Raw genomic sequence first — 23,331 nt, forward strand, 5'->3', positions numbered from 1 at the left:
TCTTCTGTCTGCAGCACACGGGATCTCCTAGGAGCCCTTCGAGTGTCTTCCCCGAGTCCCTCCCAGTGCGGGCTGCCGGGGAAAGGCAGGGGTTTGGCTGGAAACGCAGGTAGCATCTAGTTCCTCCCCATGGACAGGGGAGGTAATTAGCGGACTTCGCCTTGCGAGGGAACACCTGTGACACCAGGAAGCTGCGTGTGGGGCGGCCCTAAACCTCCCCAACACAGTCATCCGTGTTCCGGAATTCTGAGTGTGGGGAGGTTCCGTCTTCTGTCTGCAGCACCCGGGTTCTCCTAGGAGCCATTCGAGTGTCTTCCCCGAGTCCCTCCCAGTGCGGGCTGCCGGGGAAAGGCGGGGGTTTGGCTGGAAACGCAGGTAGCATCTAGTGCCTCCCCATGGAGAGGGGAGGTAATTAGCGGAATTCCCCTTGCGAGGGAACACCTGTGACACCAGGCAGCTGCGTGGAGGGCGGCCCCGAACCTCCCCCACACAGTCACCCGTGTTCCGGAATTCTGAGTGTGGGGGGGTTGCTTCTTCTGTCTGCAGCACACGGGATCTCCTAGGAGCCCTTCGAGTGTCTTCCCCCAGTCCCTCCCAGTGCGGGCTGCCGGGGAAAGGAGGGGGTTGTGCTGGAAACGCAGGTAGAATCTAGTGCCTCCCCATGGACTGGGGAGGTAATTAGCGGACTACCCCCTGCCAGGGAACACCTGTGACACCAGGCAGCTGCGTGGAGGGCGGCCCCGAACCTCCCCCTCACAGTCACCCTTGTTCCGGATTTCTGAGTGTGGGGGGGTTCCTTCTTCTGTCTGCAGCACACGGGATCTCCTAGGAGCCCTTCGAGTGTCTTCCCCGAGTCCCTCCCAGTGCGGGCTGCCGGGGAAAGGCAGGGGTTTGGCTGGAAACGCAGGTAGCATCTAGTTCCTCCCCATGGACAGGGGAGGTAATTAGCGGACTTCCCTTTGCGAGGGAACACCTGTGACACCAGGAAGCTGCGTGTGGGGCGGCCCTAAACCTCCCCCACACAGTCATCCGTGTTCCGGAATTCTGAGTGTGGGGAGGTTCCGTCTTCTGTCTGCAGCACCCGGGTTCTCCTAGGAGCCCTTCGAGTGTCTTCCCCGAGTCCCTCCTAGTGCGGGCTGCCGGGGAAAGGCGGGGGTTTGGCTGGAAACGCAGGTAGCATCTAGTGCCTCCCCATGGACCAGGGAGGTAATTAGCGGACTTCCCCTTGCGAGGGAACACCTGTGACACAAGGCAGCTGCGTGGAGGGCGGCCCCGAACCTCCCCCACACAGTCAGCCGTGTTCCGGAATTCTGAGTGTGGGGAGGTTCCGTCTTCTGTCTGCAGCACCCGGGTTCTCCTAGGAGCCATTCGAGTGTCTTCCCCCAGTCCCTCCCAGTGCGGGCTCCCGGGGAAAGGCGGGGGTTGGGCTGGAAAAGCAGGTAGCATCTAGTGCCTCCCCATGGACAAGGGAGATAATTAGCGGACTTCCCCCTGCCAGGGAACACCTGTGACACCAGGCAGCTGCGTGGAGGGCGGCCCCGAACCTCCCCCACACAGTCACCCGTGTTCCGGAATTCTGAGTGTGGGGAGGTTCCGTCTTCTGTCTGCAGCACCCGGGATCTCCTAGGAGCCCTTCGAGTGTCTTCCCCGAGTCCCTCCCAGTGCGGGCTGCCGGGGAAAGGCGGGGGTTTGGCTGGAAACGCAGGTAGCATCTAGTGCCTCCTCATGGACAGGGGAGGTAATTAGCGGACATCACCCTGCCAGGGAACACCTGTGACACCAGGCAGCTGCGTGGATGGCGGCTCTGAACCTCCCCCTCACAGTCACCCTTGTTCCTGATTTCTGAGTGTGGGGGGGTTCCTTCTTCTGTCTGCTGCACACGGGATCTCCTAGGAGCCCTTCGAGTGTTTTCCCCGAGTCCCTCCCAGTGCGGGCTGCCGGGGAAAGGCGGGGGTTGGGCTGGAAAAGCAGGTAGCATCTAGTTCCTCCCCATGGACAGGGGAGGTAATTAGCGGACTACGCCCTGCCAGGGAACACCTGTGACACCAGGCAGCTGCGTGGAGGGCGGCCCCGAACCTCCCCCACACAGTCAGCCGTGTTCCGGAATTCTGAGTGTGGGGAGGTTCCGTCTTCTGTCTGCAGCACCCGGGTTCTCCTAGGAGCCATTCGAGTGTCTTCCCCCAGTCCCTCCCAGTGCGGGCTGCCGGGGAAAGGCGGGGGTTGGGCTGGAAAAGCAGGTAGCATCTAGTGCCTCCCCATGGACAAGGGAGATAATTAGCGGACTTCCCCCTGCCAGGGAACACCTGTGACACCAGGCAGCTGCGTGGAGGGCGGCCCCGAACCTCCCCCACACAGTCAGCCGTGTTCCGGAATTCTGAGTGTGGGGAGGTTCCGTCTTCTGTCTGCAGCACCCGGGATCTCCTAGGAGCCCTTCGAGTGTCTTCCCCGAGTCCCTCCCAGTGCGGGCTGCCGGGGAAAGGCGGGGGTTGGGCTGGAAACGCAGGTAGCATCTAGTGCCTCCTCATGGACATGGGAGGTAATTAGCGGACATCACCCTGGCAGGGAACACCTGTGACACCAGGCAGCTGCGTGGAGGGCGGCCCTGAACCTCCCCCTCACAGTCACCCGTGTTCCGGATTTCTGAGTGTGGGGGGGTTCCTTCTTCTGTCTGCAGCACACGGGATCTCCTAGGAGCCCTTCGAGTGTCTTCCCCGAGTCCCTCCCAGTGCGGGCTGCCGGGGAAAGGCGGGGGTTGGGCTGGAAAAGCAGGTAGCATCTAGTTCCTCCCCATGGACAGGGGAGGTAATTAGCGGACTACGCCCTGCCAGGGAACACCTGTGACACCAGGCAGCTGCGTGGAGGGCGGCCCCGAACCTCCCCCACACAGTCAGCCGTATTCCGGAATTCTGAGTGTGGGGAGGTTCCGTCTTCTGTCTGCAGCACCCGGGTTCTCCTAGGAGCCCTTCGAGTGTCTTCCCCGAGTCCCTCCCAGTGCGGGCTGCCGGGGAAAGGCGGGGGTTGGGCTGGAAACGCAGGTAGCATCTAGTGCCTCCTCATGGACAGGGGAGGTAATTAGCGGACATCACCCTGCCAGGGAACACCTGTGACACCAGGCAGCTGCGTGGAGGGCGGCTCTGAACCTCCCCCTCACAGTCACCCTTGTTCCGGATTTCTGAGTGTGGGGGGGTTCCTTCTTCTGTCTGCAGCACACGGGATCTCCTAGGAGCCCTTCGAGTGTCTTCCCCGAGTCTCTCCCAGTGCGGGCTGCCGGGGAAAGGCGGGGGTTGGGCTGGAAAAGCAGGTAGCATCTAGTGCCTCCCCATGGACAAGGGAGATAATTAGCGGACTTCCCCCTGCCAGGGAACACCTGTGACACCAGGCAGCTGCGTGGAGGGCGGCCCCGAACCTCCCCCACACAGTCACCCGTGTTCCGGAATTCTTAGTGTGGGGAGGTTCCGTCTTCTGTCTGCAGCACCGGGGATCTCCTAGGAGCCCTTCGAGTGTCTTCCCCGAGTCCCTCCCAGTGCGGGCTGCCGGGGAAAGGCGGGGGTTGGGCTGGAAAAGCAGGTAGCATCTAGTGCCTCCCCCTGGACAGGGGAGGTAATTAGCGGACATCCGCCTGCCAGGGAACACCTGTGACACCAGGCAGCTGCGTGTAGGGCGGCCACGAACCTCCCCCACACAGTCACCCGTGTTCCGGAATTCTGAGTGTGGGGAGGTTCCGTCTTCGGTCTGCAGCACACGGGATCTCCTAGGAGCCCTTCGAGTGTCTTCCCCGAGTCCCTCCCAGTGCGGGCTGCCGGGGAAAGGCGGGGGTTGGGCTGGAAAAGCAGGTAGCATCTAGTTCCTCCCCATGGACAGGGGAGGTAATTAGCGGACTACGCCCTGCCAGGGAACACCTGTGACACCAGGCAGCTGCGTGGAGGGCGGCCCCGAACCTCCCCCACACAGTCAGCCGTGTTCCGGAATTCTGAGTGTGGGGAGGTTCCGTCTTCTGTCTGCAGCACCCGGGTTCTCCTGGGAGCCATTCGAGTGTCTTCCCCCAGTCCCTCCCAGTGCGGGCTGCCGGGGAAAGGCTGGGGTTGGGCTAGAAAAGCAGGTAGCATCTAGTGCCTCCCCATGGACAAGGGAGATAATTAGCGGACTTCCCCCTGCCAGGGAACACCTGTGACACCAGGCAGCTGCGTGGAGGGCGGCCCCGAACCTCCCCCACACAGTCACCCGTGTTCCGGAATTCTGAGTGTGGGGAGGTTCCGTCTTCTGTCTGCAGCACCCGGGATCTCCTAGGAGCCCTTCGAGTGACTTCCCCGAGTCCCTCCCAGTGCGGGCTGCCGGGGAAAGGCGGGGGTTGGGCTGGAAACGCAGGTAGCATCTAGTGCCTCCTCATGGACAGGGGAGGTAATTAGCGGACATCACCCTGCCAGGGAACACCTGTGACACCAGGCAGCTGCGTGGAGGGCGGCTCTGAACCTCCCCCTCACAGTCACACGTGTTCCGGATTTCTGAGTGTGGGGGGGTTCCTTCTTCTGTCTGCAGCACACGGGATCTCCTAGGAGCCCTTCGAGTGTCTTCCCCGAGTCCCTCCCAGTGCGGGCTGCCGGGGAAAGCGGGGGTTGGGCTGGAAACGCAGGTAGCATCTAGTTCCTCCCCATGGACAGGGGAGGAAATTAGCGGACTACGCCCTGCCAGGGAACACCTGTGACACCAGGCAGCTGCGTGGAGGGCGGCCCCGAACCTCCCCCACACAGTCAGCCGTATTCCGGAATTCTGAGTGTGGGGAGGTTCCGTCTTCTGTCTGCAGCACCCGGGTTCTCCTAGGAGCCCTTCGAGTGTCTTCCCCGAGTCCCTCCCAGTGCGGGCTGCCGGGGAAAGGTGGGGGTTGGGCTGGAAATGCAGGTAGCATCTAGTGCCTCCCCCTGGACAGGGGAGGTAATTAGTGGACATCACCCTGCCAGGGAACACCTGTGACACCAGGCAGCTGCGTGGAGGGCGGCTCTGAACCTCCCCCTCACAGTCACCCTTGTTCCGGATTTCTGAGTGTGGGGGGGTTCCTTCTTCTGTCTGCAGCACACGGGATCTCCTAGGAGCCCTTCGAGTGTCTTCCCCGAGTCCCTCACAGTGCGGGCTGCTGGGGAAAGGCGGGGGTTTGGCTGGAAACGCAGGTAGCATCTAGTTCCTCCCCATGGACAGGGGAGGTAATTAGCGGACTTCCCCTTGCGAGGGAACACCTGTGACACCAGGAAGCTGCGTGGGGGGCGGCCCTAAACCTCCCCCACACAGTCATCCGTATTTCGGGATTCTGAGTTTGGGGAGGTTCCGTCTTCTGTCTGCAGCACCCGGGTTCTCCTAGGAGCCCTTCGAGTGTCTTCCCCGAGTCCCTCCCAGTGCGGGCTGCCGGGGAAAGGCGGGGGTTTGGCTGGAAACGCAGGTAGCATCTAGTGCCTCCCCATGGAGAGGGGAGGTAATTAGCGGAATTCCCCTTGCGAGGGAACACCTGTGACACCAGGCAGCTGCGTGGAGGGCGGCCCCGAACCTCCCCCTCACAGTCACCCTTGTTCCGGATTTCTGAGTGTGGGGGGGTTCCTTCTTCTGTCTGCAGCACACGGGATCTCCTAGGAGCCCTTCGAGTGTCTTCCCCGAGTCCCTCCCAGTGCGGGCTGCCGGGGAAAGGCAGGGGTTTGGCTGGAAACGCAGGTAGCATCTAGTTCCTCCCCATGGACAGGGGAGGTAATTAGCGGACTTCCCCTTGCGAGGGAACACCTGTGACACCAGGAAGCTGCGTGTGGGGCGGCCCTAAACCTCCCCCACACAGTCATCCGTGTTCCGGAATTCTGAGTGTGGGGAGGTTCCGTCTTCTGTCTGCAGCACCCGGGTTCTCCTAGGAGCCCTTCGAGTGTCTTCCCCGAGTCCCTCCTAGTGCGGTCTGCCGGGGAAAGGCGGGGGTTTGGCTGGAAACGCAGGTAGCATCTAGTGCCTCCCCATGGACCAGGGAGGAAATTAGCGGACTTCCCCTTGCGAGGGAACACCTGTGACACCAGGCAGCTGCGTGGAGGGCGGCCCCGAACCTCCCCCACACAGTCACCCGTGTTCCGGAATTCTGAGTGTGGGGAGGTTCCGTCTTCTGTCTGCAGCACCCGGGATCGCCTAGGAGCCCTTCGAGTGTCTTCCCCGAGTCCCTCCCAGTGCGGGCTGCCGGGGAAAGGCGGGGGTTGGGCTGGAAACGCAGGTAGCATCTAGTGCCTCCTCATGGACAGGGGAGGTAATTAGCGGACATCACCCTGGCAGGGAACACCTGTGACACCAGGCAGCTGCGTGGAGGGCGGCTCTGAACCTCCCCCTCACAGTCACCCGTGTTCCGGATTTCTGAGTGTGGGGGGGTTCCTTCTTCTGTCTGCAGCACACGGGATCTCCTAGGAGCCCTTCGAGTGTCTTCCCCGAGTCCCTCCCAGTGCGGGCGGCCGGGGAAAGGCGGGGGTTGGGCTGGAAACGCAGGTAGCATCTAGTGCCTCCCCATGGACAGGGGAGGTAATTAGCGGACTACCCCCTGCCAGGGAACACCTGTGACACCAGGCAGCTGCGTGGGGGGCGGCCCTAAACCTCCCCCACACAGTCATCCGTATTTCGGAATTCTGAGTTTGGGGAGGTTCCGTCTTCTGTCTGCAGCACCCGGGTTCTCCTAGGAGCCCTTCGAGTGTCTTCCCCGAGTCCCTCCCAGTGCGGGCTGCCGGGGAAAGGCGGGGGTTTGGCTGGAAACGCAGGTAGCATCTAGTGCCTCCCCATGGACCAGGGAGGTAATTAGCGGACTTCCCCTTGCGAGGGAACACCTGTGACACAAGGCAGCTGCGTGGAGGGCGGCCCCGAACCTCCCCCACACAGTCAGCCGTGTTCCGGAATTCTGAGTGTGGGGAGGTTCCGTCTTCTGTCTGCAGCACCCGGGTTCTCCTAGGAGCCATTCGAGTGTCTTCCCCCAGTCCCTCCCAGAGCGGGCTGCCGGGGAAAGGCGGGGGTTGGGCTGGAAACGCAGGTAGCATCTAGTGCCTCCCCATGGACAAGGGAGATAATTAGCGGACTTCCCCCTGCCAGGGAACACCTGTGACACCAGGCATCTTCGTGGAGGGCGGCCCCAAACCTCCCCCACACAGTCGGCCGTGTTCCGGAATTCTGAGTGTGGGGAGGTTCCGTCTTCTTTCTGCAGCACCCGGGATCTCCTAGGAGCCCTTCGAGGGTCTTCCCCGAGTCCCTCCCAGTGCGGGCTGCCGGGGAAAGGCGGGGGTTGGGCTGGAAACGCAGGTAGCATCTAGTGCCTCCTCATGGACAGGGGAGGTAATTAGCGGACTTCCCCCTGCGAGGGAACACCTGTGACACCAGGAAGTTGCGTGGGGGCGGCCCTAAACCTCACACACAGTCAGCCCTGTTCCGGAATTCTGAGTGTGGGGAGGTTACGTCTTCTGTCTGCAGCACCCGGGATCTCCTAGGAGCCCTTCGAGTGTCTTCCCCCAGTCCCTCCCAGTGCGGGCTGCCGGGGAAAGGAGGGGGTTGTGCTGGAAACGCTGGTAGCATCTAGTGCCTCCCCATGGACTGGGGAGGTAATTAGCGGACTACCCCCTGCCAGGGAACACCTGTGACACAAGGCAGCTGCGTGGAGGGCGGCCCCGAACCTCCCCCACACAGTCAACCGTGTTCCGGAATTCTGAGTGTGGGGAGGTTCCGTCTTCTGTCTGCAGCACCCGGGATCTCCTAGGAGCCCTTCGAGTGTCTTCCCCGAGTCCATCCCAGTGCGGGCTACCGGGGAAAGGCGGGGGTTGGGCTGGAAAAGCAGGTAGCATCTAGTGCCTCCCCCTGGAAAGGGGAGGTAATTAACGGACTTCCCCCTGCCAGGGAACACCTGTGACACCAGGCAGCTGCGTGGAGGGCGGCCCCGAACCTCCCCCACACAGTCACTCGTGTTCCGGAATTCTGAGTGTGGGGAGGTTCCGTCTTCTGTCTGCAGCACCCGGGATCTCCTAGGAGCCCTTCGAGTGTCTTCCCCGAGTCCATCCCAGTGCGGGCTACCGGGGAAAGGCGGGGGTTGGGCTGGAAAAGCAGGTAGCATCTAGTGCCTCCCCCTGGACAGGGGAGGTAATTAACGGACTTCCCCCTGCCAGGGAACACCTGTGACACCAGGCAGCTGCGTGGAGGGCGGCCCCGAACCTCCCCCACACAGTCACTCGTGTTCCGGAATTCTGAGTGTGGGGAGGTTCCGTCTTCTGTCTGCAGCACCCGGGATCTCCTAGGAGCCCTTCGAGTGTCTTCCCCGAGTCCCTCCCAGTGCGGCCTACCGGGGAAAGGCGGGGGTTGGGCTGGAAAAGCAGGTAGCATCTAGTTCCTCCCCATGGACAGGGGAGGTAATTAGCGGACTACCCCCTGCCAGGGAACACCTGTGACACCAGGCAGCTGCGTGGAGGGCGGCCCCGAACCTCCCCCACACAGTCAGCCGTGTTCCGGAATTCTGAGTGTGGGGAGGTTCCGTCTTCTGTCTGCAGCACCCAGGTTCTCCTAGGAGCCCTTCGAGTGTCTTCCCCGAGTCCCTCCCAGTGCGGGCTGCCGGGGAAAGGCGGGGGTTTGGCTGGAAACGCAGGTAGCATCTAGTGCCTCCCCATGGACCAGGGAGGTAATTAGCGGACTTCCCCTTGCGAGGGAACACCTGTGACACAAGGCAGCTGCGTGGAGTGCGGCCCCGAACCTCCCCCACACAGTCAGCCGTGTTCCGGAATTCTGAGTGTGGGGAGGTTCCGTCTTCTGTCTGCAGCACCCGGGTTCTCCTAGGAGCCATTCGAGTGTCTTCCCCCAGTCCCTCCCAGTGCGGGCTGCCGGGGAAAGGCGGGGGTTGGGCTGGAAAAGCAGGTAGCATCTAGTGCCTCCCCATGGACAAGGGAGATAATTAGCGGACTTCCCCCTGCCAGGGAACACCTGTGACACCAGGCATCTTCGTGGAGGGCGGCTCCAAACCTCCCCCACACAGTCGGCCGTGTTCCGGAATTCTGAGTGAGGGGAGGTTCCGTCTTCTGTCTGCAGCACCCGGGATCTCCTAGGAGCCCTTCGAGTGTCTTCACCGAGTCCCTCCCAGTGCGGGCTGCCGGGGAAAGGCGGGGGTTGGGCTGGAAACGCAGGTAGCATCTAGTGCCTCCTCATGGACAGGGGAGGTAATTAGCGGACATCACCCTGGCAGGGAACACCTGTGACACCAGGCAGCTGCGTGGAGGGCGGCTCTGAACCTCCCCCTCACAGTCACCCGTGTTCCGGATTTCTGAGTGTGGGGGGGTTCCTTCTTCTGTCTGCAGCACACGGGATCTCCTAGGAGCCCTTCGAGTGTCTTCCCCGAGTCCCTCCCAGTGCGGGCTGCCGGGGAAAGGCGGGGGTTGGGCTGGAAAAGCAGGTAGCATCTAGTTCCTCCCCATGGACAGGGGAGGTAATTAGCGGACTACCTCCTGCCAGGGAACACCTGTGACACCAGGCAGCTGCGTGGAGGGCGGCCCCGAACCTCCCCCACACAGTTAGCCGTATTCCGGAATTCTGAGTGTGGGGAGGTTCCGTCTTCTGTCTGCAGCACCCGGGATCTCCTAGGAGCCCTTCGAGTGTCTTCCCCGAGTCCCTCCCAGTGCGGGCTGCCGGGGAAAGGCGGGGGTTTGGCTGGAAACGCAGGTAGCATCTAGTGCCTCCCCATGGAGAGGGGAGGTAATTAGCGGAATTCCCCTTGCGAGGGAACACCTGTGACACCAGGCAGCTGCGTGGAGGGCGGCCCCGAACCTCCCCCACACAGTCACCCGTGTTCCGGAATTCTGAGTGTGGGGGGGTTCCTTCTTCTGTCTGCAGCACACGGGATCTCCTAGGAGCCCTTCGAGTGTCTTCCCCCAGTCCCTCCCAGTGCGGGCTGCCGGGGAAAGGAGGGGGTTGTGCTGGAAACGCAGGTAGCATCTAGTGCCTCCCCATGGACTGGAGAGGTAATTAGCGGACTACCCCCTGCCAGGGAACACCTGTGACACCAGGCAGCTGCGTGGAGGGCGGCCCCGAACCTCCCCCACACAGTCAACCGTGTTCCGGAATTCTGAGTGTGGGGAGGTTCCGTCTTCTGTCTGCAGCACCCGGGATCTCCTGGGAGCCCTTCGAGTGTCTTCCCCGAGTACCTCCCAGTGCGGGCTGCCTGGGAAAGTCGGGGGTTGGGCTGGAAAAGCAGGTAGCATCTAGTGCCTCCCCCTGGACAGGGGAGGTAATTAGCGGACTTCCCCTTGCGAGGGAACACCTGTGACACAAGGCAGCTTCGTGGAGGGCGGCCCCGAACCTCCCCCACACAGTCAGCCGTGTTCCGGAATTCTGAGTGTGGGGAGGTACCGTCTTCTGTCTGCAGCACCCGGGATCTCCTAGGAGCCCTTCGAGTGTCTTCCCCGAGTCCATCCCAGTGCGGGCTACCGGGGAAAGGCGGGGGTTGGGCTGGAAAAGCAGGTAGCATCTAGTGCCTCCCCCTGGACAGGGGAGGTAATTAACGGACTTCCCCCTGCCAGGGAACACCTGTGACACCAGGCAGCTGCGTGGAGGGCGGCCCCGAACCTCCCCCACACAGTCACCCGTGTTCCGGTATTCTGAGTGTGCGGAGGTTCCGTCTTCTGTCTGCAGCACCCGGGATCTCCTAGGAGCCCTTCGAGTGTCTTCCCCGAGTACCTCCCAGTGCTGGCTGCCGGGGAAAGTCGGGGGTTGGGCTGGAAAAGCAGGTAGCATCTAGTGCCTCCCCCTGGACAGGGGAGGTAATTAGCGGACTTCCCCTTGCGAGGGAACACCTGTGACACAAGGCAGCTGCGTGGAGGGCGGCCCCGAACCTCCCCCACACAGTCAGCCGTGTTCCGGAATTCTGAGTGTGGGGAGGTACCGTCTTCTGTCTGCAGCACCCGGGATCTCCTAGGAGCCCTTCGAGTGTCTTCCCCGAGTCCATCCCAGTGCGGGCTACCGGGGAAAGGTGGGGGTTGGGCTGGAAAAGCAGGTAGCATCTAGTGCCTCCCCCTGGACAGGGGAGGTAATTAACGGACTTCCCCCTGCCAGGGAACACCTGTGACACCAGGCAGCTGCGTGGAGGGCGGCCCCGAACCTCCCCCACACAGTCACCCGTGTTCCGGAATTCTGAGTGTGGGGAGGTTCCGTCTTCTGTCTGCAGCACCCGGGTTCTCCTAGGAGCCATTCGAGTGTCTTCCCCCAGTCCCTCCCAGTGCGGGCTGCCGGGGAAAGGCGGGGGTTGGGCTGGAAATGCAGGTAGCATCTAGTGCCTCCCCATGGACAAGGGAGATAATTAGCGGACTTCCCCCTGCCAGGGAACACCTGTGACACCAGGCATCTTCGTGGAGGGCGGCCCCAAACCTCCCCCACACAGTCGGCCGTGTTCCGGAATTCTGAGTGTGGGGAGGTTCCGTCTTCTGTCTGCAGCACCCGGGATCTCCTAGGAGCCCTTCGAGTGTCTTCCCCGAGTCCCTCTCAGTGCGGGCTGCCGGGGAAAGGCGGGGGTTGGGTTGGAAACGCAGGTAGCATCTAGTGCCTCCTCATGGACAGGGGAGGTAATTAGCGGACATCACCCTGCCAGGGAACACCTGTGACACCAGGCAGCTGCGTGGAGGGCGGCTCTGAACCTCCCCCTCACAGTCACCCGTGTTCCGGATTTCTGAGTGTGGGGGGGTTCCTTCTTCTGTCTGCAGCACACGGGATCTCCTAGGAGCCCTTCGAGTGTCTTCCCCGAGTACCTCCCAGTGCGTGCTGCCGGGGAAAGGCGGGGGTTGGGCTGGAAAAGCTGGTAGCATCTAGTTCCTCCCCATGGACAGGGGAGGTAATTAGCGGACTACCCCCTGCCAGGGAACACCTGTGACACCAGGCAGCTGCGTGGAGGGCGGCCCCGAACCTCCCCCACACAGTCAGCCGTGTTCCAGAATTCTGAGTGTGGGGAGGTTCCGTCTTCTGTCTGCAGCACCCGGGTTCTCCTAGGAGCCCTTCGAGTGTCTTCCCCGAGTCCCTCCCTGTGCGGGCTGCCGGGGAAAGGCGGGGGTTTGGCTGGAAACGCAGGTAGCATCTAGTGCCTCCCCATGGACAGGGGAGGTAATTAGCGGACTTCCCCTTGCGAGGGAACACCTGTGACACCAGGAAGCTGCGTGGGGGGCGGCCATAAACCTCCCCCACACAGTCATCCGTGTTCCGGAATTCTGAGTGTGGGGAGGTTCCGTCTTCTGTCTGCAGCACCCGGGTTCTCCTAGGAGCCCTTCGAGTGTCTTCCCCGCGTCCCTCCCTGTGCGGGCGGCCGGGGAAAGGCGGGGGTTCGGCTGGAAACTCAGGTAGCATCTAGTGCCTCCTCATGGACAGGGGAGGTAATTAGCGGACATCACCCTGCCAGGGAACATCTGTGACACCAGGCAGCTGCGTGGAGGGCGGCTCTTAACCTCCCCCTCACAGTCACCCGTGTTCCGGATTTCTGAGTGTGGGGGGGTTCCTTCTTCTGTCTGCAGCACACGGGATCTCCTAGGAGCCCTTCGAGTGTCTTCCCCGAGTCCCTCCCAGTGCGGGCTGCCGGGGAAAGGCGGGGGTTGGGCTGGAAAAGCAGGTAGCATCTAGTTCCTCCCCATGGACAGGGGAGGTAATTAGCGGACTACCCCCTGCCAGGGAAAACCTGTGACACCAGGAAGCTGCGTGGAGGGCGGCCCCGAACCTCCCCCACACAGTCAGCCGTATTCCGGAATTCTGAGTGTGGGGAGGTTCCGTCTTCTGTCTGCAGCACCCGGGTTCTCCTAGGAGCCCTTCGAGTGTCTTCCCCGAGTCCCTCCCAGTGCGGGCTGCCGGGGAAAGGCGGGGGTTTGGCTGGAAACGCAGGTAGCATCTAGTGCCTCCCCATGGAGAGGGGAGGTAATTAGCGGAATTCCCCTTGCGAGGGAACACCTGTGACACCAGGCAGCTGCGTGGAGGGCGGCCCCGAACCTCCCCCACACAGTCACCCGTGTTCCGGAATTCTGAGTGTGGGGGGGTTCCTTCTTCTGTCTGCAGCACACGGGATCTCCTAGGAGCCCTTCGAGTGTCTTCCCCGAGTCCCTCCCAGTGCGGGCTGCCGGGGAAAGGCGGGGGTTGGGCTGGAAAAGCAGGTAGCATCTAGTGCCTCCCCCTGGACAGGGGAGGTAATTAGCGGACTACCCCCTGCCAGGGAACACCTGTGACACCAGGCAGCTGCGTGGAGGGCGGCCCCGAACCTCCCCTACACAGTCAGCCGTGTTCCGGAATTCTGAGTGTGGGGAGGTTCCGTCTTCTGTCTGCAGCACCCAGGTTCTCCTAGGAGCCCTTCGAGTGTCTTCCCCGAGTCCCTCCCAGTGCGGGATGCCGGGGAAAGGCGGGGGTTTGGCTGGAAACGCAGGTAGCATCTAGTGCCTCCCCATGGACCAGGGAGGTAATTAGCGGACTTCCCCTTGCGAGGGAACACCTGTGACACCAGGCAGCTGCGTGGAGGGCGGCCCCGAACCTCCCCCACACAGTCACCCGTGTTCCGGAATTCTGAGTGTGGGGGGGTTCCTTCTTCTGTCTGCAGCACACGGGATCTCCTAGGAGCCCTTCGAGTGTCTTCCCCGAGTCCCTCCCAGTGCGGGCTGCCGGGGAAAGGCGGGGGTTTGGCTGGAAAAGCAGGTAGCATCTAGTGCCTCCCCCTGGACAGGGGAGGTAATTAACGGACTTCCCCCTGCCAGGGAACACCTGTGACACCAGGCAGCTGCGTGGAGGGCGGCCCCGAACTTCCCCCACACAGTCACCCGTGTTCCGGAATTCTGAGTGTGGGGAGGTACCGTCTTCTGTCTGCAGCACCCGGGATCTCCTAGGAGCCCTTCGAGTGTCTTCCCCGAGTCCCTCCCAGTGTGGGCTACCGGGGAAAGGCGGGGGTTGGGCTGGAAAAGCAGGTAGCATCTAGTTCCTCCCCATGGACAGGGGAGGTAATTAGCGGACTACCCCCTGCCAGGGAACACCTGTGACACCAGGCAGCTGCGTGGAGGGCGGCCCCGAACCTCCCCCACACAGTCAGCCGTGTTCCGGAATTCTGAGTGTGGGGAGGTTCCGTCTTCTGTCTGCAGCACCCAGGTTCTCCTAGGAGCCCTTCGAGTGTCTTCCCCGAGTCCCTCCCAGTGCGGGCTGCCGGGGAAAGGCGGGGGTTTGGCTGGAAACGCAGGTAGCATCTAGTGCCTCCCCATGGACCTGGGAGGTAATTAGCGGACTTCCCCTTGCGAGGGAACACCTGTGACACAAGGCAGCTGCGTGGAGGGCGGCCCCGAAACTCCCCCACACAGTCAGCCGTGTTCCGGAATTCTGAGTGTGGGGAGGTTCCGTCTTCTGTCTGCAGAACCCGGGTTCTCCTAGGAGCCATTCGAGTGTCTTCCCCCAGTCCCTCCCAGTGCGGGCTGCAGGGGAAAGGCGGGGGTTGGGCTGGAAAAGCAGGTAGCATCTAGTGCCTCCCCATGGACAAGGGAGATAATTAGCGGTCTTCCCCCTGCCAGGGAACACCTGTGACACCAGGCATCTTCGTGGAGGGCGGCCCCAAACCTCCCCCACACAGTCGGCCGTGTTCCGGAATTCTGAGTGTGGGGAGGTTCCGTCTTCTGTCTGCAGCACCCGGGATCTCCTAGGAGCCCTTCGAGTGTCTTCCCCGAGTCCCTCTCAGTGCGGGCTGCCGGGGAAAGGCGGGGGTTGGGTTGGAAACGCAGGTAGCATCTAGTGCCTCCTCATGGACAGGGGAGGTAATTAGCGGACATCACCCTGCCAGGGAACACCTGTGACACCAGGCAGCTGCGTGGAGGGCGGCTCTGAACCTCCCCCTCACAGTCACCCGTGTTCCGGATTTCTGAGTGTGGGGGGGTTCCTTCTTCTGTCTGCAGCACACGGGATCTCCTAGGAGCCCTTCGAGTGTCTTCCCCGAGTACCTCCCAGTGCGTGCTGCCGGGGAAAGGCGGGGGTTGGGCTGGAAAAGCAGGTAGCATCTAGTTCCTCCCCATGGACAGGGGAGGTAATTAGCGGACTACCCCCTGCCAGGGAACACCTGTGACACCAGGCAGCTGCGTGGAGGGCGGCCCCGAACCTCCCCCACACAGTCAGCCGTATTCCGGAATTCTGAGTGTGGGGAGGTTCCGTCTTCTGTCTGCAGCACCCGGGTTCTCCTAGGAGCCCTTCGAGTGTCTTCCCCGAGTCCCTCCCAGTGCGGGCTGCCGGGGAAAGGCGGGGGTTGGGCTGGAAACGCAGGTAGCATCTAGTGCCTCCTCATGGACAGGGGAGGTAATTAGCGGACATCACCCTGGCAGGGAACACCTGTGACACCAGGCAGCTGCGTGGAGGGCGGCTCTGAACCTCCCCCTCACAGTCACCCGTGTTCCGGATTTCTGAGTGTGGGGGGGTTCCTTCTTCTGTCTGCAGCACACGGGATCTCCTAGGAACCTTTCGAGTGTCTTCCCCGAGTCCCTCCCAGTGCGGGCTGCCGGGGAAAGGCGGGGGTTGGGCTGGAAAAGCAGGTAGCATCTAGTTCCTCCCCATGGACAGGGGAGGTAATTAGCGGACTACCTCCTGCCAGGGAACACCTGTGACACCAGGCAGCTGCGTGGAGGGCGGCCCCGAACCTCCCCCACACAGTTAGCCGTATTCCGGAATTCTGAGTGTGGGGAGGTTCCGTCTTCTGTCTGCAGCACCCGGGATCTCCTAGGAGCCCTTCGAGTGTCTTCCCCGAGTCCCTCCCAGTGCGGGCTGCCGGGGAAAGGCGGGGGTTTGGCTGGAAACGCAGGTAGCATCTAGTGCCTCCCCATGGAGAGGGGAGGTAATTAGCGGAATTCCCCTTGCGAGGGAACACCTGTGACACCAGGCAGCTGCGTGGAGGGCGGCCCCGAACCTCCCCCACACAGTCACCCGTGTTCCGGAATTCTGAGTGTGGGGGGGTTCCTTCTTCTGTCTGCAGCACACGGGATCTCCTAGGAGCCCTTCGAGTGTCTTCCCCCAGTCCCTCCCAGTGCGGGCTGCCGGGGAAAGGAGGGGGTTGTGCTGGAAACGCAGGTAGCATCTAGTGCCTCCCCATGGACTGGAGAGGTAATTAGCGGACTACCCCCTGCCAGGGAACACCTGTGACACCAGGCAGCTGCGTGGAGGGCGGCCCCGAACCTCCCCCACACAGTCAACCGTGTTCCGGAATTCTGAGTGTGGGGAGGTTCCGTCTTCTGTCTGCAGCACCCGGGATCTCCTGGGAGCCCTTCGAGTGTCTTCCCCGAGTACCTCCCAGTGCGGGCTGCCTGGGAAAGTCGGGGGTTGGGCTGGAAAAGCAGGTAGCATCTAGTGCCTCCCCCTGGACAGGGGAGGTAATTAGCGGACTTCCCCTTGCGAGGGAACACCTGTGACACAAGGCAGCTTCGTGGAGGGCGGCCCCGAACCTCCCCCACACAGTCAGCCGTGTTCCGGAATTCTGAGTGTGGGGAGGTACCGTCTTCTGTCTGCAGCACCCGGGATCTCCTAGGAGCCCTTCGAGTGTCTTCCCCGAGTCCATCCCAGTGCGGGCTACCGGGGAAAGGCGGGGGTTGGGCTGGAAAAGCAGGTAGCATCTAGTGCCTCCCCCTGGACAGGGGAGGTAATTAACGGACTTCCCCCTGCCAGGGAACACCTGTGACACCAGGCAGCTGCGTGGAGGGCGGCCCCGAACCTCCCCCACACAGTCACCCGTGTTCCGGAATTCTGAGTGTGCGGAGGTTCCGTCTTCTGTCTGCAGCACCCGGGATCTCCTAGGAGCCCTTCGAGTGTCTTCCCCGAGTACCTCCCAGTGCTGGCTGCCGGGGAAAGTCGGGGGTTGGGCTGGAAAAGCAGGTAGCATCTAGTGCCTCCCCCTGGACAGGGGAGGTAATTAGCGGACTTCCCCTTGCGAGGGAACACCTGTGACACAAGGCAGCTGCGTGGAGGGCGGCCCCGAACCTCCCCCACACAGTCAGCCGTGTTCCGGAATTCTGAGTGTGGGGAGGTACCGTCTTCTGTCTGCAGCACCCGGGATCTCCTAGGAGCCCTTCGAGTGTCTTCCCCGAGTCCATCCCAGTGCGGGCTACCGGGGAAAGGTGGGGGTTGGGCTGGAAAAGCAGGTAGCATCTAGTGCCTCCCCCTGGACAGGGGAGGTAATTAACGGACTTCCCCCTGCCAGGGAACACCTGTGACACCAGGCAGCTGCGTGGAGGGCGGCCCCGAACCTCCCCCACACAGTCACCCGTGTTCCGGAATTCTGAGTGTGGGGAGGTTCCGTCTTCTGTCTGCAGCACCCGGGTTCTCCTAGGAGCCATTCGAGTGTCTTCCCCCAGTCCCTCCCAGTGCGGGCTGCCGGGGAAAGGCGGGGGTTGGGCTGGAAAAGCAGGTAGCATCTAGTGCCTCCCCATGGACAAGGGAGATAATTAGCGGACTTCCCCCTGCCAGGGAACACCTGTGACACCAGGCATCTTCGTGGAGGGCGGCCCCAAACCTCCCCCACACAGTCGGCCGTGTTCCGGAATTCTGAGTGTGGGGAGGTTCCGTCTTCTGTCTGCAGCACCCGGGATCTCCTAGGAGCCCTTCGAGTGTCTTCCCCGAGTCCCTCTCAGTGCGGGCTGCCGGGGAAAGGCGGGGGTTGGGTTGGAAACGCAGGTAGCATCTAGTGCCTCCTCATGGACAGGGGAGGTAATTAGCGGACATCACCGTGCCAGGGAACACCTGTGACACCAGGCAGCTGCGTGGAGGGCGGCTCTGAACCTCCCCCTCACAGTCACCCGTGTTCCGGATTTCTGAGTGTGGGGGGGTTCCTTCTTCTGTCTGCAGCACACGGGATCTCCTAGGAGCCCTTCGAGTGTCTTCCCCGAGTACCTCCCAGTGCGTGCTGCCGGGGAAAGGCGGGGGTTGGGCTGGAAAAGCTGGTAGCATCTAGTTCCTCCCCATGGACAGGGGAGGTAATTAGCGGACTACCCCCTGCCAGGGAACACCTGTGACACCAGGCAGCTGCGTGGAGGGCGGCCCCGAACCTCCCCCACACAGTCAGCCGTGTTCCAGAATTCTGAGTGTGGGGAGGTTCCGTCTTCTCTCTGCAGCACCCGGGTTCTCCTAGGAGCCCTTCGAGTGTCTTCCCCGAGTCCCTCCCTGTGCGGGCTGCCGGGGAAAGGCGGGGGTTTGGCTGGAAACGCAGGTAGCATCTAGTGCCTCCCCATGGACAGGGGAGGTAATTAGCGGACTTCCCCTTGCGAGGGAACACCTGTGACACCAGGAATCTGCGTGGGGGGCGGCCATAAACCTCCCCCACACAGTCATCCGTGTTCCGGAATTCTGAGTGTGGGGAGGTTCCGTCTTCTGTCTGCAGCACCCGGGTTCTCCTAGGAGCCCTTCGAGTGTCTTCCCCGCGTCCCTCCCTGTGCGGGCGGCCGGGGAAAGGCGGGGGTTGGGCTGGAAACGCAGGTAGCATCTAGTGCCTCCTCATGGACAGGGGAGGTAATTAGCGGACATCACCCTGCCAGGGAACATCTGTGACACCAGGCAGCTGCGTGGAGGGCGGCTCTTAACCTCCCCATCACAGTCACCCTTGTTCCGGATTTCTGAGTGTGGGGGGGTTCCTTCTTCTGTCTGCAGCACACGGGATCTCCTAGGAGCCCTTCGAGTGTCTTCCCCGAGTCCCTCCCAGTGCGGGCTGCCGGGGAAAGGCGGGGGTTGGGCTGGAAAAGCAGGTAGCATCTAGTTCCTCCCCATGGACAGGGGAGGTAATTAGCGGACTACCCCCTGCCAGGGAACACCTGTGACACCAGGAAGCTGCGTGGAGGGCGGCCCCGAACCTCCCCCACACAGTCAGCCGTATTCCGGAATTCTGAGTGTGGGGAGGTTCCGTCTTCTGTCTGCAGCACCCGGGTTCTCCTAGGAGCCCTTCGAGTGTCTTCCCCGAGTCCCTCCCAGTGCGGGCTGCCGGGGAAAGGCGGGGGTTTGGCTGGAAACGCAGGTAGCATCTAGTGCCTCCCCATGGAGAGGGGAGGTAATTAGCGGAATTCCCCTTGCGAGGGAACACCTGTGACACCAGGCAGCTGCGTGGAGGTCGGCCCCGAACCTCCCCCACACAGTCACCCGTGTTCCGGAATTCTGAGTGTGGGGGGGTTCCTTCTTCTGTCTGCAGCACACGGGATCTCCTAGGAGCCCTTCGAGTGTCTTCCCCGAGTCCCTCCCAGTGCGGGCTGCCGGGGAAAGGCGGGGGTTGGGCTGGAAAAGCAGGTAGCATCTAGTGCCTCCCCCTGGACAGGGGAGGTAATTAACGGACTTCCCCCTGCCAGGGAACACCTGTGACACCAGGCAGCTGCGTGGAGGGCGGCCCCGAACCTCCCCCACACAGTCACCCGTGTTCCGGAATTCTGAGTGTGGGGAGGTACCGTCTTCTGTCTGCAGCACCCGGGATCTCCTAGGAGCCCTTCGAGTGTCTTCCCCGAGTCCCTCCCAGTGCGGGCTACCGGGGAAAGGCGGGGGTTGGGCTGGAAAAGCAGGTAGCATCTAGTTCCTCCCCATGGACAGGGGAGGTAATTAGCGGACTACCCCCTGCCAGGGAACACCTGTGACACCAGGCACCTGCGTGGAGGGCGGCCCCGAACCTCCCCTACACAGTCAGCCGTGTTCCGGAATTCTGAGTGTGGGGAGGTTCCGTCTTCTGTCTGCAGCACCCAGGTTCTCCTAGGAGCCCTTCGAGTGTCTTCCCCGAGTCCCTCCCAGTGCGGGATGCCGGGGAAAGGCGGGGGTTTGGCTGGAAACGCAGGTAGCATCTAGTGCCTCCCCATGGACCAGGGAGGTAATTAGCGGACTTCCCCTTGCGAGGGAACACCTGTGACACCAGGCAGCTGCGTGGAGGGCGGCCCCGAACCTCCCCCACACAGTCACCCGTGTTCCGGAATTCTGAGTGTGGGGGGGTTCCTTCTTCTGTCTGCAGCACACGGGATCTCCTAGGAGCCCTTCGAGTGTCTTCCCCGAGTCCCTCCCAGTGCGGGCTGCCGGGGAAAGGCGGGGGTTTGGCTGGAAAAGCAGGTAGCATCTAGTGCCTCCCCCTGGACAGGGGAGGTAATTAACGGACTTCCCCCTGCCAGGGAACACCTGTGACACCAGGCAGCTGCGTGGAGGGCGGCCCCGAACTTCCCCCACACAGTCACCCGTGTTCCGGAATTCTGAGTGTGGGGAGGTACCGTCTTCTGTCTGCAGCACCCGGGATCTCCTAGGAGCCCTTCGAGTGTCTTCCCCGAGTCCCTCCCAGTGTGGGCTACCGGGGAAAGGCGGGGGTTGGGCTGGAAAAGCAGGTAGCATCTAGTTCCTCCCCATGGACAGGGGAGGTAATTAGCGGACTACCCCCTGCCAGGGAACACCTGTGACACCAGGCAGCTGCGTGGAGGGCGGCCCCGAACCTCCCCCACACAGTCAGCCGTGTTCCGGAATTCTGAGTGTGGGGAGGTTCCGTCTTCTGTCTGCAGCACCCAGGTTCTCCTAGGAGCCCTTCGAGTGTCTTCCCCGAGTCCCTCCCAGTGCGGGCTGCCGGGGAAAGGCGGGGGTTTGGCTGGAAACGCAGGTAGCATCTAGTGCCTCCCCATGGACCAGGGAGGTAATTAGCGGACTTCCCCTTGCGAGGGAACACCTGTGACACAAGGCAGCTGCGTGGAGGGCGGCCCCGAAACTCCCCCACACAGTCAGCCGTGTTCCGGAATTCTGAGTGTGGGGAGGTTCCGTCTTCTGTCTGCAGCACCCGGGTTCTCCTAGGAGCCATTCGAGTGTCTTCCCCCAGTCCCTCCCAGTGCGGGCTGCAGGGGAAAGGCGGGGGTTGTGCTGGAAAAGCAGGTAGCATCTAGTGCCGCCCCATGGACAAGGGAGATAATTAGCGGTCTTCCCCCTGCCAGGGAACACCTGTGACACCAGGCATCTTCGTGGAGGGCGGCCCCAAACCTCCCCCACACAGTCGGCCGTGTTCCGGAATTCTGAGTGTGGGGAGGTTCCGTCTTCTGTCTGCAGCACCCGGGATCTCCTAGGAGCCCTTCGAGTGTCTTCCCCGAGTCCCTCTCAGTGCGGGCTGCCGGGGAAAGGCGGGGGTTGGGTTGGAAACGCAGGTAGCATCTAGTGCCTCCTCATGGACAGGGGAGGTAATTAGCGGACATCACCCTGCCAGGGAACACCTGTGACACCAGGCAGCTGCGTGGAGGGCGGCTCTGAACCTCCCCCTCACAGTCACCCGTGTTCCGGATTTCTGAGTGTGGGGGGGTTCCTTCTTCTGTCTGCAGCACACGGGATCTCCTAGGAGCCCTTCGAGTGTCTTCCCCGAGTACCTCCCAGTGCGTGCTGCCGGGGAAAGGCGGGGGTTGGGCTGGAAAAGCAGGTAGCATCTAGTTCCTCCCCATGGACAGGGGAGGTAATTAGCGGACTACCCCCTGCCAGGGAACACCTGTGACACCAGGCAGCTGCGTGGAGGGCGGCCCCGAACCTCCCCCACACAGTCAGCCGTATTCCGGAATTCTGAGTGTGGGGAGGTTCCGTCTTCTGTCTGCAGCACCCGGGTTCTCCTAGGAGCCCTTCGAGTGTCTTCCCCGAGTCCCTCCCAGTGCGGGCTGCCGGGGAAAGGCGGGGGTTTGGCTGGAAACGCAGGTAGCATCTAGTGCCTCCCCATGGAGAGGGGAGGTAATTAGCGGAATTCCCCTTGCGAGGGAACACCTGTGACACCAGGCAGCTGCGTGGAGGTCGGCCCCGAACCTCCCCCACACAGTCACCCGTGTTCCGGAATTCTGAGTGTGGGGGGGTTCCTTCTTCTGTCTGCAGCACACGGGATCTCCTAGGAGCCCTTCGAGTGTCTTCCCCCAGTCCCTCCCAGTGCGGGCCGCCGGGGAAAGGAGGGGGTTGTGCTGGAAACGCAGGTAGCATCTAGTGCCTCCCCCTGGACAGGGGAGGTAATTAGCGGACTTCCCCTTGCGAGGGAACACCTGTGACACAAGGCAGCTGCGTGGAGGGCGGCCCCGAACCTCCCCCACACAGTCAGCCGTGTTCCGGAATTCTGAGTGTGGGGAGGTACCGTCTTCTGTCTGCAGCACCCGGGATCTCCTAGGAGCCCTTCGAGTGTCTTCCCCGAGTCCATCCCAGTGCGGGCTGCCGGGGAAAGGCGGGGGTTTGGCTGGAAACGCAGGTAGCATCTAGTGCCTCCCCATGGACCAGGGAGGTAATTAGCGGACTTCCCCTTGCGAGGGAACACCTGTGACACAAGGCAGCTGCGTGGAGGGCGGCCCCGAACCTCCCCCACACAGTCAGCCGTGTTCCGGAATTCTGAGTGTGGGGAGGTTCCGTCTTCTGTCTGCAGCACCCGGGTTCTCCTAGGAGCCATTCGAGTGTCTTCCCCCAGTCCCTCCCAGTGCGGGCTGCCGGGGAAAGGCGGGGGTTGGGCTGGAAAAGCAGGTAGCATCTAGTGCCTCCCCATGGACAAGGGAGATAATTAGCGGACTTCCCCCTGCCAGGGAACACCTGTGACACCAGGCATCTTCGTGGAGGGCGGCCCCAAACCTCCCCCACACAGTCGGCCGTGTTCCGGAATTCTGAGTGTGGGGAGGTTCCGTCTTCTGTCTGCAGCACCCGGGATCACCTAGGAGCCCTTCGAGTGTCTTCCCCGAGTCCCTCTCAGTGCGGGCTGCCGGGGAAAGGCGGGGGTTCGGTTGGAAACGCAGGTAGCATCTAGTGCCTCCTCATGGACAGGGGAGGTAATTAGCGGACATCACCCTGCCAGGGAACACCTGTGACACCAGGCAGCTGCGTGGAGGGCGGCTCTGAACCTCCCCCTCACAGTCACCCGTGTTCCGGATTTCTGAGTGTGGGGGGGTTCCTTCTTCTGTCTGCAGCACACGGGATCTCCTAGGAGCCCTTCGAGTGTCTTCCCCGAGTACCTCCCAGTGCGTGCTGCCGGGGAAAGGCGGGGGTTGGGCTGGAAAAGCAGGTAGCATCTAGTTCCTCCCCATGGACAGGGGAGGTAATTAGCGGACTACCCCCTGCCAGGGAACACCTGTGACACCAGGCAGCTGCGTGGAGGGCGGCCCCGAACCTCCCCCACACAGTCAGCCGTATTCCGGAATTCTGAGTGTGGGGAGGTTCCGTCTTCTGTCTGCAGCACCCGGGTTCTCCTAGGAGCCCTTCGAGTGTCTTCCCCGAGTCCCTCCCAGTGCGGGCTGCCGGGGAAAGGCGGGGGTTTGGCTGGAAACGCAGGTAGCATCTAGTGCCTCCCCATGGAGAGGGGAGGTAATTAGCGGAATTCCCCTTGCGAGGGAACACCTGTGACACCAGGCAGCT

This window comes from Camelus bactrianus, chromosome 2, assembly GCF_048773025.1.
Source record: "Camelus bactrianus isolate YW-2024 breed Bactrian camel chromosome 2, ASM4877302v1, whole genome shotgun sequence".
NCBI classification, from domain to species: domain Eukaryota; kingdom Metazoa; phylum Chordata; class Mammalia; order Artiodactyla; family Camelidae; genus Camelus; species Camelus bactrianus.